The 18,363-nt window shown below is 40.9% G+C and overlaps 1 long non-coding RNA gene across 1 annotated transcript in view; it reads left to right on the top strand.

Annotated features, from left to right (window-relative positions):
* The window catches only part of LOC117504477, a 757,689-nt gene that overhangs the window by 144,448 nt on the left and 594,878 nt on the right, over window positions 1-18,363 (top strand). The window lies entirely within an intron of this gene.

The raw sequence follows: 18,363 nt of genomic DNA, 5'->3' as shown, positions 1-18,363 counted from the left end.
CAACCTCCATTAATGCTCCACTCCCAAACAGTTGTTGGCGGTAATCCACTGTGTCGCTGATAAACTCAACAGAAGAAAACGAAGAAGACGATGACCCAGTGAGGTTCACTTCTGCCTTTGCTTACCTCCGGCAATGAAGTTTGGCGGAGGTTATGTTTTCACCTCTGTCTGTTTGTCTGTTTGTGAACAGTCTGTAACCCACAATTTTTCATATATCGTTATGAAATTTGTACAGAGGATTCATATCCTGAAACGCAAGAACTGATTCAATTTTGAAGGTCATAGTTGAAATGTCAGAAACCAGGAAAAATCTTTAAAAATGGGGAAAAAAAATCCCTATCATTTAACATTGAATGAATTTTCAAAAGTTCATAACTGTCAAAAAACATAAAATGTATTTCATATTTGAGAGGATGGTATCCTTTATCGACTGACAAAGTTTGATTCAGATTAAAGTGTTGTGGACATTTAAATTTAACATTGAAAACCCTGTTTAATGGATATTTTTACATTATATCTTAAACAAACATGCCCTAATTACTCTCATATTTGAAAATGAGGTGGAGACTGCCACTCAGTATCGCCTGACAAAGTTTGATCCAGATCTGATCCGGTTTGTGGATTTTGTAGAGATTTGAATTTAATATTGAAAAGCCCATTTGGTGTACATTTTACATGATATCTCAATCAAAGCCTCAGTCACTCTCATTTTTTCTGTTGTGAATTTACCTACACCACCAAAATTGGATGTTCCAATTTTATGCCTGTTTATCTTCCAGTTATCAATTGGAAACCAAGTGCCAAAAAGCAATGACACAAATATGCATAGTAGAGATATCCAATGTTCTGGGAAAATTATCTGTGAAAATGATCTGCAAAAGAATTTAGAAACCCCCAAAAAAAAAACAAAAAAAAAAAAACAAAAACCTGACAGCACCACAAAAAAACTTTGATTCAAGTGCATTAACTAACTCCATCTGACATTTGATCATATCTAATTTAGCTTATGAAAAGTTAGTTCTAACATTATTATGTAAGATCTTGCAGTAACAAGTTATCTTGGGTGCACCATATTTTGTAGGAACAAGAAGATATAATCTCAATGGAACATGTATTCAATTTATGCACCCAAGATAATAATGTCTATATAAGACAATATTTTTATATATATATATATATATATATATATATATATATATATATATATATATATATATATATATATATATATATATATATATATATATATATATTATTTTTTTTTTTTTTCTAAAAAATGTTTTCTGGTAACATGTTATGATCTTAGCAAATCTAAATATAAATATATAAATACTAGACATACTGATCAATACTGGTTTACTGGCTACTACTGTTCCTCTCCTTCCTGTCTCCTGTCTTCCTGTTACTCCTCCTCCCCCTGATAAAATATCTTGTAGCACTAAATCAGTATCTTATGGTGACATTATTAACCACACATGTGGTCTTATGAACACATAATAATGATCTTGTACCCACAAGATCATGTACTTTGGAAAAAAGTCTGATGGTGTTACGATATGTCTTATGTTTCCAATTGAAATATGGAAGAAAATTATGTTATTTGGACACATTTTTGTGTGTGTGTGTGTGTGTACTTATGTGTTCACCAAAAGCTCATTCTCTTGTGTGAACAACAGAAATATTTTGTTGAGGAAAATGTTGCCTTGTGTGCATCATAAGCAGACATTCACTGACGTCGAGTCAAACTTTTCAGTGACAATATGTCACATTTTAGGCAACTTTACATTTTGAGTCTTGCCGTCACAGCGTCCGTGACTTTCGTTGACTCACAGTAATCTTCCTTACGGAGTCTAATATTTCCGACAGTCTTTGAAAGCCACACGAAACTACAACGCCACGCTCCCTTGTGCCCAATCAGCGAACCCGCTGCAGTTTTTAAATTGGCAGCGGCTGTGTGTTATTATGAGGCAGCTCGCTGCTAACAAATGATATACGAGAGCTTCAGGACTAGAACAAGCTTTTTCTGCTCCAAACACCTGCTTCTTATGACGAGGTCAGTAGAATACTCGGTTTTGTAGAATTTTACTTTACAAATTCAACGTTAAAACTGAAAGCTCGCACACAAACTACACAAGACTCCCCCACATTCTACAGGAAGTCATATGAATGTTGTTGGGGGTGGGATTGATTTTTTTTTTTTCTTTCTTTTATTTAGGAATGTTTTTCAGGCCTGAAATGCAGATTTGGATGCATGTTTAATTAAAGTTAACATAAAATGTGAAGTATATTGGATTTATGCTATAGTAATGAAATAGAAGTAAGGATATATGTGCGTGCGCATATATATATATATATATATATATATATATATATATATATATATATATGCACTTTATGTATTGTTCCAACTAGGCAGAGCCGGTGTCACAGAGTGAGTGGTCCCCCCCTAAAAATGGGTCCTCCTGCCTCCAATGCGTCATTTCGGACCACAGCAGTACGTTTGAGACGGTCTCTTCACCCGAAGCAATGAAATGGATTAATGGGATTATTAACCATCAGATGACAAGGTAAAACTTTTTAAATCCTTCTAAAGTCAGTTTTAAGCAGAAACTGATTCTTTGAAATGACCAACACGCAGTGAACACATCAGCTAGCAGCACGTGTAGCTGTGGCGCTCTGATCGCTTCATCTGTCTTTTATGATGAAACAATGCTAAATTTATGTGGAAATCATTGTTGCACAAAAGCTTCAGCTATTTGTCACTGAGACAGATGACTGGAGTGCAGTTTGAAGCAGAAATGAGGTGTTAATCCGTGAGCCATGGCTAATGACGCATGCGCAGTGAAGGCAGGGCAGACAGATTTTTAGCGGGGACCATTCGGTTGGCGACACTGGTACACAAGATCATTTCCACATAAATTAAGCATTATTGCATCATAAAAGACGGAGGAAGCGATCAGAGCGCCGCAGCTACAGGAGCTGCTAGCTGATGCGTTCACTGTGCCCTGGTCATTTCAAAGCGTCACAGACTATCGCCTCGTTTCTGCTTAAAATTGACTTTAGAATGATTTAAGAGGTTTTACCTTGTCATCTGATAGTTAATAATCCATTTGATTGCTCTGGGTGAAGAGTCCATCTCAGAAGAGCTTCTGAGCCCTGAAATGTCGCGGGCCGGGCCGCTCGGTCTGCGACACTGGCTCTAGGCATTTTGGTGCCCTAGGCGAGATTATGGTTCCTCCCCTCCCTACGTGCACACACTATATGACAGACCTTTTAATTGTTTTGGTTTAATTGTTGATCAAACACCAACACACAAACACACTAAAATAACATAAATAAAAGATTAAATGAAGCTAAAGCATTGCCTGTGGGGATCCACGGGTTCTAGATTGGGTAATGATTATAAAATGGGTTGCTGACATTTTTCAAGGGTGGTAATAAATTATGCAAAGTTTCTATGAGTTGGAATGGTGTGTGAGAACCTTAGACCTCAACAGTTTTTAGAGGAAGAACTCAACCCTTTTATTTCCTGTTAATTACATATTTTTTTTGTTAATTTACTCTTTTAATGTATTTATAAATTGTTTAGGTTCTTATCATATAGAAACTTATTATTGCTTCTATCTTGTTTGTTTTTTTTTTTAATGGTCCACAATGGAAATAAGTGTGTTCACTTTGTTGTCATGCATGTGTTTACAATTATATTATGTACTTTACTTGCATTGACCTTACTACATAAAAACACATACATGTACACAGATGTCCCTTTGCTTTTAATATATAGATTTACCAGCCCCCTACTGCAATTACATGTAAATCCACAATGTAATTATCAATGTGAATTGTTCAGTTGTTGGCTAGTAGCCGTAGTTGCTTCCAAAATATTAGTCCTGTCAACTTCCTGTTTTTGCAGTGTTCATCCTTGACCCAAAATACACTCAACAAAAATATAAATGCAACACTTTTGGTTTTGCTCCCATTTTGTATGAAATGAACTCAAAGATCTAAAACTTTTTCCACATACACAATATCACCTTTTCCCTCAAATATTGTTCACAAACCAGTCTAAATCTGTGATAGTGAGCACTTCTCCTTTGCTGAGATAATCCATCCCACCTCACAGGTGTGCCATATCAAGATACTGATTAGACACCATGATTAGTGCACAGGTGTGCCTTAGACTGCCCACAATAAAAGGCCACTCTGAAAGGTGCAGTTTTATCACACAGCACAATGCCACAGATGTCGCAGGATTTGAGGGAGCGTGCAATTGGCATGCTGACAGCAGGAATGTCAACCAGAGCTGTTGCTCATGTATGCAATGTTCATTTCTCTACCATAAGCCGTCTCCAAAGGCGTTTCAGAGAATTTGGCAGTACATCCAACCAGCCTCACAACCGCAGACCACGTGTAACCACACCAGCCCAGGACCTCCACATCCAGCATGTTCACCTCCAAGATCGTCTGAGACCAGCCACTCGGACAGCTGCTGAAACAATCGGTTTGCATAACCAAAGAATTTCTGCATAAACTATCAGAAACCGTCTCAGGGAAGCTCATCTGCATGCTCGTCGTCCTCATCGGGGTCTCGACCTGACTCCAGTTCGTCGTCGTAACCGACTTGAGTGGGCAAATGCTCACATTTGCTGGCGTTTGGCACGTTGGAGAGGTGTTCTCTTCACGGATGAATCCCGGTTCACACTGTCCAGGGCAGATGGCAGACAGCGTGTGTGGCGTCGTGTGGGTGAGCGGTTTTCTGATGTCAATGTTGTGGATCGAGTGGCCCATGGTGGCGGTGGGGTTATGGTATGGGCAGGCGTCTGTTATGGATGAAGAACACAGGTGCATTTTATTGATGGTATTTTGAATGCACAGAGATACTGTGATGAGATCCTGAGGCCCATTGTTGTGCCATACATCCAAGAACATCACCTCATGTTGCAGCAGGATAATGCACGGCTTCATGTTGCAAGGATCTGTACACAGTTCTTGGAAGCTGAAAATGTCCCAGTTCTTGCATGGCCGGCATACTCACTGGACATGTCACCCATTGAGCATGTTTGGGATGCTCTGGACCGGCGTATACGACAGTGTGTACCAGTTCCTGCCAATATCCAGCAACTTCGCACAGCCATTGAATAGGAGTGGACCAACATTCCACAGGCCACAATTGACAACCTGATCAACTCTATGCGAAGGAGATGTGTTACACTGCATGAGGCAAATGGTGGTCACACCAGATACTGACTGGTATCCCCCCCAATAAAACAAAACTCCACCTTTCAGAATGGCCTTTTATTGTGGGCAGTCTAAGGCACACTTGTGCACTAATCATGGTGTCTAATCAGCATCTTGATATGGCACACCTGTGAGGTGGGATGGATTATCTCAGCAAAGAAGTGCTCACTATCACAGATTTAGACTGGTTTGTGAACAATATTTGAGGGAAATGGTGATATTGTGTATGTGGAAAAAGTTTTAGATTTTTGAGTTCATCTCATACAAAATGGGAGCAAAACCAAAAGTGTTGCGTTTATATTTTTGAGTGTACATAAACATGACAAATGTCAGCTCTCCCCAGTTTCTCCATGATCCAAGCAACACACACACAGAGGCCACTTGGCTATTATAATATAGATAACATAAGTAAAACCAGAGTTACTTTACAGATTTTGTGCAAATGTTTTTGAAAGTCCTGACAGCAACTACAATATGAACAAGAGCAATCGGAGATTTGACGTCCGCCAAATCGGATCCAGATCACCTCCAAAATTCAGTTGCGTCTTCATGCAAAAAATAAGAGGAATTGGCAACCAAGTATCCTTATGGCAAAGGACTATGCGAAGATTAACCCAGATCAATAACTCCACAGAAGTACTTCAAAGATTTCTTCACAAAGAGAGCCAATTTTCACAGGACATTGACAGTCTTTGATGGCCCAGGATATGATGGAAGTGAAACAAGTGAGACGGTCTTCAAATATCCTTGCGGCAGAGTCGAGGACAGACCTTCAAAGACTGGTGCATCAACGCAGGCTTGTTGAAGTATACTGAAATTGTCCAGGCTATGATACAAATGCACACAGCTTTCAGGTTTTTGAAGACCGTCAAAAGGTCTCCGGCTTACTGGAATGGAGGTTTGTTTGAGCTCTGGCCGTGGTTCGACAGCTTGGAATCCCAACTTGGTTTCTAATATTGTCAGATGCAGATATACATTGACCTGAAATATTCCGAAGCAACGCATGCCAGTATGAGAAATCCCTCACTGTTGATGATGTGAAGAACATGGGCTGGCAGGATAAGAGTGACTGGCTACGACGCAGTCCTGTCACAGCATCCCGACAATTTCAGTATGACTTGGATATGTTCAAAGAATTTTTTGAAGGAAGAGCTCACCCTATAGGCCATCTGCAGGGCTACCCGATATGCATCGAATTCCAGGCCCGTGGCTCCCCACATGCTCACACTATTCTCTGGATCATGGATTCTCTGAAGTTGATGTGAACACCGACAGTGATATCGTTCATCAGCCAGCATTAGACATGCCATTCCTGATGAGGATGACAGCGACTTAAGAGACCTTGTCCTTTCCATCAGAAGCATGTTCATTCTGTCACATGCAGGAGTTATGGCTCTTGTCGCTTCAGCTTTCCACAACCCCCAAGTTACAGCACACTGACAGTGAGACAGCCTGATGATGCAAAGCAACTTGACGAGGAAGGAAGACAGTGGGAGCAACAAGTGGACATGTTGGGAATGTCCACAAATTTCTGGCTAACAAGGACACGCCAGAAACCTTGATTCTCGACCAGTTGCTGAACAAAGCTGACATTCGCTCACATTCTTACCAACAAACACTCAAGGTGATGAAAAATGGGAGGAGGGGGTGATCATCCTTCATCATGAACCAGCAACCAAATGGATCAACCAGTATGAACCAACCAACCATCCTCCAGACCTGCCGTGCCAATATGAATTTAGAGTTCATTGCTGATCCATACTTTTGTATCATGTACATAACACAAAATGAATGTGCAATGAGTAAACTGTTAAAGAAAGTAGCAGATAACATGAAGAGAAAACTGAGAGGTCGGATCTGCATTCTTAGGAAACAGGGAAGTCAGATTGATGTCCATACCATTGAAGTGCAGCAGGAAAGTTGTATTGTGAACACAGCACTCAAAGAGAAACGTACTTCTCCTCTCAAGCCCAAAGCTGTACTTCAAGAAATGGCCCATGATGACAGTATCTCTTGCACATCACCACTGGACAGATATGTATCCAGACCACATGAATGGGAGAAAATATGGCTGAATTTGCAGCTAGTTACATCACAGGAGGCCAAGAAGGACCAACTGAAGTCACTGACGATGTTGCGGATATCCAGGATGAATGTGAATCGGAGGACTGCGGTGCTCAGGAGCTTCAAGTCACAAGTATTGAGCGACATTGGGTGCCATGAAATGAGGGAAGCAGCACTGTCCAATTTCACAAAGGAGCCGAAGGGGAGGAAAAGTACAGAAATCTGCTGTAGCGGCCATGGTGTGACAAATGCACTGATGTCAAATTTTCCTACCTTAAAGAACATTATGATCAGGTTTTGGACACTGTTTGGGCGAACAAGTCTTTGTTCAGCAAAAACGGCCAAAATTTTGACGAGGCATTGGATGATTTGAACAGAATGGGTCCACTAGAAAATGCTTGGGATGCTGTGTCCCTGAAGATCTAATCTTGTTCAACAGGAAGAAGGAAGAATCAAAGAAGGAATTTGAGGCTGAGAAAGAGAACCTGGACTGCTCGAGCTGATTTTTCCGAACTGCAGGTGAGATTCTCTGAGTGAGACAAGTCATTGACTCCCCAGGAGTACAGGTCCATGATGCAGTCCCTTAATCAAAAGCAGGAAGTGGGCTGAAACATGACCAGCCCGTTCCTGAGTGCAGAGTATTACTGAGCGACCCAGGAGGGGTAGGAAAAAGCCATGTCATACAGCTAGTCCACTATGAGACCATGAAGCTGCTGCAACCTGTCTGGGCACTTTGAAACTGATGAATTGCCACTGCTGCTGAGTGTTTACTGGAATTGAAGGGATGATGCTACACTCAGCTCTGGCCCTCGGTTGAAGAAAGACCATCAACTAGGGCCTTGGGCAAGGTCTTTAATCCCCTATTGCTCCCGGTGTGTAGTGAGCGCCTTGTATAGCAGCACCCTGGCATTGGGGTGAATGTGAAGCATAATTGTAAAGCACTTTGAGCATCTGATGCAGATGGAAAAGCGCTATATAAATGCAGTCCATTTACCATTTTGTCAACTAGCAAGTTGTGAGAAGTTGAACACTGAGATCCAGGCTAGGAAAACTAAAGCTTCTTATTATTGACGAGGTTTACATGGTGGGTGCTGAGTTGTATCATATGTAGTTGACTCGGACATCACAGGAAAGGCTTAACCAGACTCCAGATTCAGCGGGGTAAGCATTCTGGCAGTTAGTTGTTTCAGCTGCAGTCCATTAGACAAAACCACATGTTTGGACTACCATCAGACAGCTATGCCAGACCTCTATGCTTCTCTTTGGGAGGAGAACTTCACGTTCATGGAATTAACAGAGGGCATGCATCAGAGAGGTGACCAGGAATTTGCTGACCTGTTGGTGAGAGTTAGAACGACAAGTTATTCACCAGATGACGTGAACCTCTTGATAATGTGAGTGATGCCAAAAACTGACCTATCCATCAGATGATCTGCATGTGTTTAAAACCAACAAGGAAGTGGACAAACACAACCAGACCCACTTGAAGAAAATGACAACTGGGGTTTATATCCTAGCAGTCTACAAGAAGGATGTACAGACTGGACTCATTGATGTGGTTATCAGCCAAACTATCAGAAGCAGGGGGCCTCTGAGAAGTTGTCAGTTGCAGTCAGAGCCAGAGTGATGTGACCATCAATACTGATGATTCAGATGGACTGGCAAATGGTGTGTTTGGAACGGTCATCGGTATTGAAAGTGGGGACATCAGTCATAGCAGTCTCTGTGCAATCTGACAGTGAATGGGTCAGCAAACAGGCAACTACAAATGGCTAGAAAGAGGAAATACCCCTGCGCCGTACCAGTCTCAAGACAGGAAGTACAGTTCTACACCGGGAGAGAGAAGAGTTCAGTGGAAGACAAGAGAAGCCAGTTCCCTTTGTGCTTGGCCTGGCAATGTACAAGGAAAAACATTAGATAAAATCATTGTCCATGGAAGGGAGCGGTCACTTTATGCCACATCAAGCTTATGTAACTTTCAGCAGAGTGAAGATGCTTCAGAGACTATCTGCTTGGATTTGGTGCCATCAGTGGCAACCAGTCAGGCATGTCAGAAATGGAAAGACTGCGCAGCCTTCTGTCAGTCTTCCCTGGAATCTCATAGGACCTTGTTCATCGACACACAATTGTAAAAAAGTTTTTGAATGTCTTTCAGGGAGTGTGTTGCAGACTTGAAGGCCAATCCTCACATCTGTAACCCTGAAGTCCACTGCCTGGTGGAAACATTCCTGAGATGTGGAGAACAACTTCAGGAATCAGATCAAATTATTCAGAATGCTAAGTACTTCTGATCTGACAGACCTGCTGCCGTTGGGAGAGGAGGAATCATGACGATTGTTTTTCATTTATATAGCGCCAAATCACAGCAAAGCTGCCTCAAGTCGCTTCACAGAAGTAGGGTCTAACCCATTGGTGTCTAAACTATTCCAGAAAGGGCAGAGAAGGTGCAGGTTTTCTTTGCAGCCACTGACTCTAGCAGGTGATTTCACTAATTAACATCACTTTGAGCAGGTGGGATGAGTTTATCAGTGAAATCACCTGCTGAAGAAAACATGCACCCTCTCTGCCCTTTCTGGAATAGTTTAGACACCACTGGTCTAACCATACCAACCTCTAGCGCAAGATCGTCCTGGATACACTTGCTACCAGGTGGAACTGTGACACTGGGCTGTTTAAGAGAGCTCTCTTCCGCAGTGTTCTAGCTGCGGTTGGTGGAAAATTTCTGCTCAGCTCTCAGGTTCAAATTGTGTGTTTGAGCACAGACGTTTCCAAAACCTTAACTGAATTGTTGCTGAAAATGTGCTAAAAAGTTAGCTGCTTCACTGTCCCAAGGCTGTAAACTGCCAGCTCAGCATGCAGCCGAGGAGCTGAACAGAGATTCTGTTTGCTGAAACGGGAAAAAGTCTGTTAAAATCCTGTGTGTGAGCATCGGTGGTGATACATTTATTTTACAACTGAAAGGCTTCGTGTTTCCAAAAAGTTTGAAGTTTGGGGAGAGGGAAATATTTTCTCTTTAAGGCTATTAAATAAAATACTTAATGCTTTCACCAAAACATCAAATCTAGGCTTTCATCTTGGATGCACCTTCTGGCAAATTGTAGCTCAACTTTCAGGTCTCCGATTTAAGAATCCTCATAAAATCAACAATAATGGTAATATTAAAGCAAACAGAGCTCTGGTATCGGGTCGGAAAAGTATTGGCAGATATCCAAATTCAGGCTCAGAAGTGAAAAACTGTGGATCGTGCATCCCTAAAGTGAAATCCTGTTCCACATCACTTTCAAAATTCAGTGGAGTCTTTCATGCCCCAATATCTATCTGTGGTGAAAATTTGGTGAGAATCTGTGAAGTAGTTTTGACATGTTCAAAGCCTATGAATAAAGTGAAAACTTGATCCAGGATCTGGATCACTTCCAAAACTGAATAGTCTTCCATGGCCTAATGTGTATCTGTGGTGAAAATGTTGTCAAAATCCATGCAGTAGTTTTGGCATAATCCCGCTAACAGACAAATCAACACAGATTTTTTTTGTCTATTATAAATATACAAGGTTGAATAATAGTCTGACAATACACAGTGGCACTAGACCATCACTTCCCAAGTGCCACTGGGTTGAGACCAGATGATTCTCTCTTCAAGCCCCTGCCAGACTGGAAAATCACTAAGATCCCTCGGGCAAGGTGTTGTCTGATTCTGCAGACAGTCCAGCTCAAAGGATTAGGACCCAAAATCAAGGATGCAGTAGTTAAAAAAAAAAAAAAAAAAAAAAAAAAAAAAAAAAAAGTAACCAGTATATTGAAGTATTGCAGGGCTCAACAGGAGGCAAGGGATGATACCGAGGACTGCTGATGTGCTGTGAGGATTGCCAAGGCCAGGTGGATGACTGGTGGAAGCTAGATGACAGCAAGATGGTTCTGGAGAAATAGACAAACTGGTTAAAGAGGTCTGGTGAGACCAGCTAGAATAAAACTTGCAAATTCAGAGTGATAAATATTCAGAGCACCAGAGGTACTGCTAGAGAGACAGATGATTGAGGTGCAGGTGGGGCGACTACCACAGGTGTCCCGTCACACTAGAGCCTGAATGCCATACAAAACACACGAATTGGCAAAACAAACAAGTCGAGCTGCATTCGTACGTGACAGACAATTAAGGCAATTCAAACGGCAGTCGTACAGCTGTGTATGAATGCGGTTCAATTAACCAGGATGTGGTTCGGAGCAGGCTCGAATGATTTGTGCAGCTCGCATGTGGCACAGCACACAGGATCAAACATGACTACATAATAAATTAAACCCAGCAGGAAACCCCACAATGCCGGTGTCCCGTCGAGATGAGGTGTCGCACTATTGCGCATGTGGAGATGATGTAACTCGCTCGACGTGCAACTGTGCATGCACATTTTATTTATAAAAATGTTTCTTACATTGTTACAATGTTCTTATATTTGTAAAGTAATTTGCCTGTAAAAAATAAACCACCTGGAGTTAAGGAGTCAAAGCTTTTTTATTTTATTTTATTGTATTCAGTGCATTTATAGCCTAGTAAGTAAAACATTTTCTGTATTTTACGTTAGGAGCATAAATGTATGTATGTATATTTTGCCTGTCAAAATAAGCTAATTCCAGGTTAAAAATACTTATCGTTTTATAGTGAGTAGATTTTATACATTACTACATTCAGATAAACAATTTATACATTTACTTGCCCATCAAAATAAGCAAACTTCATTAATTTTTTCAGTGCACTCATGTGCAGTTGCGCGAGAAACCTCACCTCATCTCGACAGAACACCGGCAGTATGCAGCATATATATGCATGCTGAAAGCGCTCTCTCTCTGTGTTTCATTGGAGCTTTATTGACATGGGAAACTTGTTTTCATTGTCAAAGCAAGTGTTACAGAGCAAAAAAACAAAACCTGTCTCTCTCCCTCTCTGGAAATCAGCTGAGCACAGTGAGGCGCAGCTCTGAGATGCACAAATGCACTCACCTGACCAGCTTGTTTTCGCTTTTGTTTTTCTAGAAAATAATTACTAAAAATAACACTCAAGTGGGCAAAAGATCTGTGTATCAGAGACATGCAGAAACTCACACGGCTCTGGAATGCACTGACGCTGAGGAAGCGCCAGTGATCGCTGTATAACATCCAGGTTGTGTATGTAATCAACACATTCATTATCAGTCCCAATTATGTTTTGATTATTTTACTGATATTTTTTTCAGAGATATTTTAAAACATTAGAAAAAACATTTCTTTACCATTCATTTTTATCATTGAAGATCAAAAGCCTGGGTGTGGGACAAGCACAAAATGGCAATATTTGCATATAATGCTGAAAAAAGGTGAAAAAGTCATCAGTCTATGAAGAACAAATTTTAAGACACTTTCATTGTAAAGATAACTATAAAAGTGTGAAATTTCCCCTTTTTTCTGTTTTTCATACAATATGATCAAAGGACATAAGTGCCCGTAGTCTAAGAATCACCCCTAGACTCATGCTTCAGGCCACGTAAGCAATCACTGAACCAAGGTCAGTGCATTTTTTTGGGGGGGGGGAGTAGTTTTCATGTAGGTGGAGCAATTGTCCAATGTGCTCTAGTACAGCAGATAACTGTAAAGTACTTCAGTTTGTGATGCAAGCATGAAATTAGCACAAATACAAGATGACCATTTTCCAAGATGGCTGCTAAGCCATATCTTTAGAAAAGTCAAACTGGTGATAATGATCATTTCAAATTTTCAGTGGTAAATGCATAAATGTTGGCTTGTTTGCCATATTGCAAAATTACCTGTCACAACAAAGATGGCATCCAAGATGGCTGCCATAAAAGCCTAAATATCTCCATAATGAACGAACACAAAATACCATTGTGCCTGTTTCACTGCTGTGTACAACAGGAAGAGATCCTATCTCAGAGGGCTTGAGAGATTCACGACACTAAGGAGGAAACAGGTGTGTACCCACTGGTTCTTTCAGAATTTTTAAATTACATTGTTGAAACCAGTCTGAATTCAGGGAGTCCCACAGTCTTCTCCCTTGCAAATATTTGTCAGTTATACCAACAATGTCTGGCACAAGTGGGTGTTGATACTACTACACTCAATACCACCAGATTAAAGGATAAATTGCTGGCAGAAATCCCTGATATTGAAGCTCACACAAAGGGAAGAGGTGTGCGCTTAACATTCTAGGAAGATGTGGCTTTGTCACTGTCAAATTCATCAGAATACTACTTGTGATGACTAAAGCTGCAAAAATCTGACATGTACTAGACCATCAATCAAGATTTGGTGGCACATTTTCTGAAGGCTGTGTTAAAGATGTTATATCACTCATTGTCCTTCAGCTCAACAGGAGGGTTGAACATGGAGCAGACATCAAATCACAATTGATATTGAAGCTTCAAAGTCTTACCATGCCATTTGAGCTGCTGCAGTATAACTGCTTTTCCCAATACAGAGAGGGACCAGCAACGTGGGACTTTCTCTCTTTGCCAAAACTGGGAAGAGAAGCCTTGTAGAAATTTTGCATGAGAATGGCCTCAGCGTTTCCTATGACAGAGTGCTGGAGGTCTTGGCTCAATTAGATGCCACAGTTAGGAAGTATGTAGAGGAGGGTGTGGTCTATCCACCAGTACTACGCAAAGGGTTATTCACCACTGCAGTGATAGTCAACACTGATCATAATCCTTTTGCAAAATCTGCAAATACATCTTTCCATGGGACCAGTATCTCCTTGTTTCAGTATTCCACCAAGGGAAAAAAAGGGAGAACGCCCTCAACTTGGGTTTGGACCTGAGGAAGTCGAGTTGGTTCCAGAGCTTCCTGATTCCATTACCAATATCTCACCTGGATCATTTAAAACAAAGAACCCCTTTCCACTGAACATTGCAGTGCCTATCCCAGTCACAGATGATGTGGGCCTCAACTTGCACTTAAATACCAATGGCTAGAGAAGGTCAATAGTGACTGAGGAAAGTAGATGGTCCAGTTAACCTGACATGGTCAGCACATCATGCTTCCTCAAATAGATGAGAATTTAAAGTAAGCGTTACTTCATTCCACTCCTTTGGGACCAAGCTCACTCCGTTGCCACCATCAAGAATGAGATGCAGAAAGAACAGATGTTGGGGCATATCTTAATCCTGACTGGGTACCAGTCATCACAGATGACCAACCAATGTATGCCCTACCAAAGCAGTGGCAATGACCTGATCAGTATGGCGAAGACAAGTACCTGGTCATGTTTGGTTGTCTCCCTATCGAGAGGGCAGCAGTTCAGTCACTGGGCACTCTCCTACAAGACTGTGGGTGGACAGGTGCCTTGGTGGAAGCAGAGTCCTTTTTGTCAGTTGCCATTGTTAAAAGGACATGCCAAATGCACACAGAAGCTCTTCTGTTGACATTGAGTACTGCAATGAACAAGCAGATAAGACTGAGGCTGTACTGTTTTCAGGAGTGGTGTGCAAATAAAAAAAAAAAAAAAACAAAGTTCACAATTACACTTTGGGCATATGGTGCTGTCTATGGAGCTGGTTGTGTTCTTGGTCATCGGGTCCTTCTGCGAGGCATTAAATGAGTTAATACCTTACTTTTTGCCAACAACACAAATTATGCCAGGTGGCTTCCAGTCTACTTCAGAGACATGCTCGCAATGGGGAGTGCACACCCAGCGCTAACACAAGAGTTCAAGGCTGGCAACTTTATTGTCAACAAACCCAATTGGGATACATAATTAACAGGAAATAAAAGGGTTGATTTCCTCTTTTAAAAATTGCTGAGGTCTAAGGTTCTGAAAACATTCTGGACTCACATGCCATTCCAACTCATACAAGCTTTGCTTAATTCATTACTATCTATTTTATAAACATTACACAATCTAGAGCCTGTGGATCCCCACGGACAATGTGCTAGTTACATGTTTTAATTTTGAAATATAAATGTATATGAATTCAAACATGGGAGATACAAGCCCAGATTTGATCGATCTCGTTGTTGAAAGTTTGTTCTCCGCTCCATTCCACTAAGAGGCTCTGAGTGGTGATGCAAAACCTGCACAATGTACAATTTCAATCAGTCACAGAAGCCTATACAAACCTCAAGGCTGTCTGTCTTGGTTGCTTTCCTCGCTACTCTCCTTGCATGTCAACTCCATTTTTAAGAACGGAGTTGTCCACACAGATTTATCGTACAGTAACATACACTGATGCATTTGAAGAAACTCATCTGTACAAGTGATGATTTACCTGTTACACAATTGTTTATGTAACCCATTATTTGGGTCTTCACATTTTTATCATGTTGTAGAGATCATTTTTCACTGAGAGCCCAAAGGACATTATTTTAGAAACTTTAATATACAGCAGCCAGATTTAGTTATTTTTAAATTTAGTGTAGCTTCAAAATTACGACGTATAATAGTTCAAGAGTCCAAATGCATTTTCTTGTTACTGTAGATGAAGTGGATAGAGTAATGACATGGACTGGGTGTTGGATTAGACTGTGGACTCTAGTGACTCTTTGGTGACTATCTTGATTTTGAGTCTGTGGATGGTTTGTCACGTTAGTGGACGCACTGTTTGCTGCACTTAAGAAGCAGAGTAATGGTAAATGGACTGCACTTATCTAGCATGTTTCCGTTTGATGCACAAATCATTTTACAGTGGTAGTGCGTACACACACACACCAGTGTTGGTGTGCTGCCAACAAGATGCTCAGCTGCACACTGGGTGCAACGTAGATATTCACAACTTTTCTTTTTACACTACTGAAGTGATTGTCATCCTCACTGTATGTCAGTGTTTAGTATGCCAGTAAATAAAATACACCAATGATGATGCAGTACTAACCCCATAGTGCCCAGCCTTGACTTTAACGTGCCTCTAGGAGGCAGTGTTGCACAGCACGTGGCTCTGTGGTCTCAGGTTCACTGTAACAGGAGATGGCACTACAGCACTGTTGGTGCACGCTGCAGGTGCCTTGGCGTGCATTCAAGATGATGGATGTTTTACATTAGTGTGTGGTGACGGGAGCTTATGTTTGTGTCTCACTCGATGTCAGCAAGTATCATATTCAAAATCTGGCAGGAGAACCGGAGAATGTGACTCCGTATTTTACAGCTTCCATACTGTGTACCTGACCTTCATTCCACTGTCTCATACTCTTCAGCATCTGAATGCAAGGTTCCATGTTGTCAGCATGCTGCATGGAAATGAGACACAGTGGAATCATGATTCATTACGGGAGTCCTTCTGAGGGTTCGAGTTGATTGTATTTGTAGAAATTCAACTTTCAGAGATGTTTGGTGATTTGTTGGCTGAGCCGTCTGGTGACAGATTAACAGGCTCATTGTGGTGAAAGCAGCACCCCCATGGTGCTGTTCTTTGTTTTCCAAGCAGTTCATGGTTATGTCAAGTGTCTGGTAATTGCAGGATTTTGGGGTGCTGTTGTGCACTGAACCATAATAGAGGTCAGGTAGTGAATAATATAATACTGCAACTCTTAGCCATTTTCTCAGATATTAACACGAGGCCAGAAATTTGACTTTGACCTCTGACCTTGATCATTGAGTTTGTAACCAAAATTAAATCGCGTTCCCAGCCATTGCCCTGTGTAGCTGCTAAACTTGAACATTGGATTAGGCATTCTTAAAAGAAGCAACAGTGGCCATAAAGATGCTGCAATTGGCAACAAGTGCACTTGATATTTCTGTCTGTATTATGCATTTTAAAAGATGCCAACATAACCCAAAATATGAGGTTCACTGGTCCTCATCTGTATTGATCAGGATATGCTGTCCTTTTAAATTGGGGTACATATGGAAATTTTGTAGACCCACTGACCTCATGCATGTCCTGCTAATCACAGGGAATATCTCACTAACGTACAAACTGATGATCACATGGTAGTGTCAATATTTTCATCTGGTTTGGGAGTTTCCAGGTGTGTTGTGTTTTTGGAAAATGATAAAATGTTTCAACATGCTGTTACATGTTGATATTCCTTTGCCACCTGTGGTTCTGTTGCTGAATGACATGTCTCAACTTATATTACGCAAAGCACAAGAAAAGGTCCTCCTGGCTCGTCTAACTAGGGAGGGGTGTTTCAAAAATGTGGAAATCTATAAATGTTTGCATGGAATATGGAAATATACACGGAATAAACCGTAGCAGGATAAATTTTGGGTCATTTGGTTCCAAAAACCCATATGGACGGAGCGTTTGAAAATTTCAAGTAACTCGTATGTCGTATATGTGCTGTTGACGTAGAAAACCACTCTGTTGCTTATAATTAGTTAATTGTGGCCCTGTCATTCTTTACATGTGATGATTATACTCAACTGATGTTCCTGAAATAAAAACTACATAGATTTTGTTTAGTACAATTGATCGTAACATATGTACTGAAATTAGTTTTTTTTTTGTCAATTACTTAAAAAAAAAAAAACCCACCAGATAGGCTTATTGTTATCATAGAAGTTGAATATAAACTTGGTCAAGCAACATTTGGAGCCACATTTCAAGTCTCTAGGTGCAGCGGTTCTCAAGATATGACATTTTTGAACCAGATATCATCACTGGCTCTGTCCATATGGGTTTTTGGAACCAAATGACCCACAATTTATCCTGCTATGGTTATTCCATGTATATTCCATGCAAACACTTACAGATTTACAAATTTTTTGAAATAACACCCCTCCCTAGTCTAACTGCTGCAGTGAGGTGGAAACCCCCACATTCCCTGTCTCACCGTTATCTTTCATTGTTGCAGCATATCTAGAGTTGTCCACTGCACGTGTACACAAGGTAAAGGAAGAAACCGTCGCTCTGTGGAATCGAGCGGTGGCTGACATGAAAATCCTCTTGGTGCGATATGTTTGTAATACTTTTGATGTGGTTGTCCTGGGCCTTGGTGGATTTGTTTTTGTTTAAGTTTGGTGTTGGTTTGTTGTGTGCTATAAAGTTCTAAAAATAAAAAAAAAATTGGTCACAAAAAGGAAGTGTTAACTGTTCATCGCTTGTGCAGCAACCTAAGATAAGATCACTGATGTAAAACAGTC

Source organism: Thalassophryne amazonica, chromosome 22 (genome assembly GCF_902500255.1).
Source record: "Thalassophryne amazonica chromosome 22, fThaAma1.1, whole genome shotgun sequence".
In the NCBI taxonomy this organism is placed as follows: Eukaryota; Metazoa; Chordata; class Actinopteri; order Batrachoidiformes; family Batrachoididae; genus Thalassophryne; species Thalassophryne amazonica.
The sequence above is the reverse complement of the archived record's forward strand: the minus strand, read 5'-3'. Positions and strand labels throughout refer to the sequence as shown.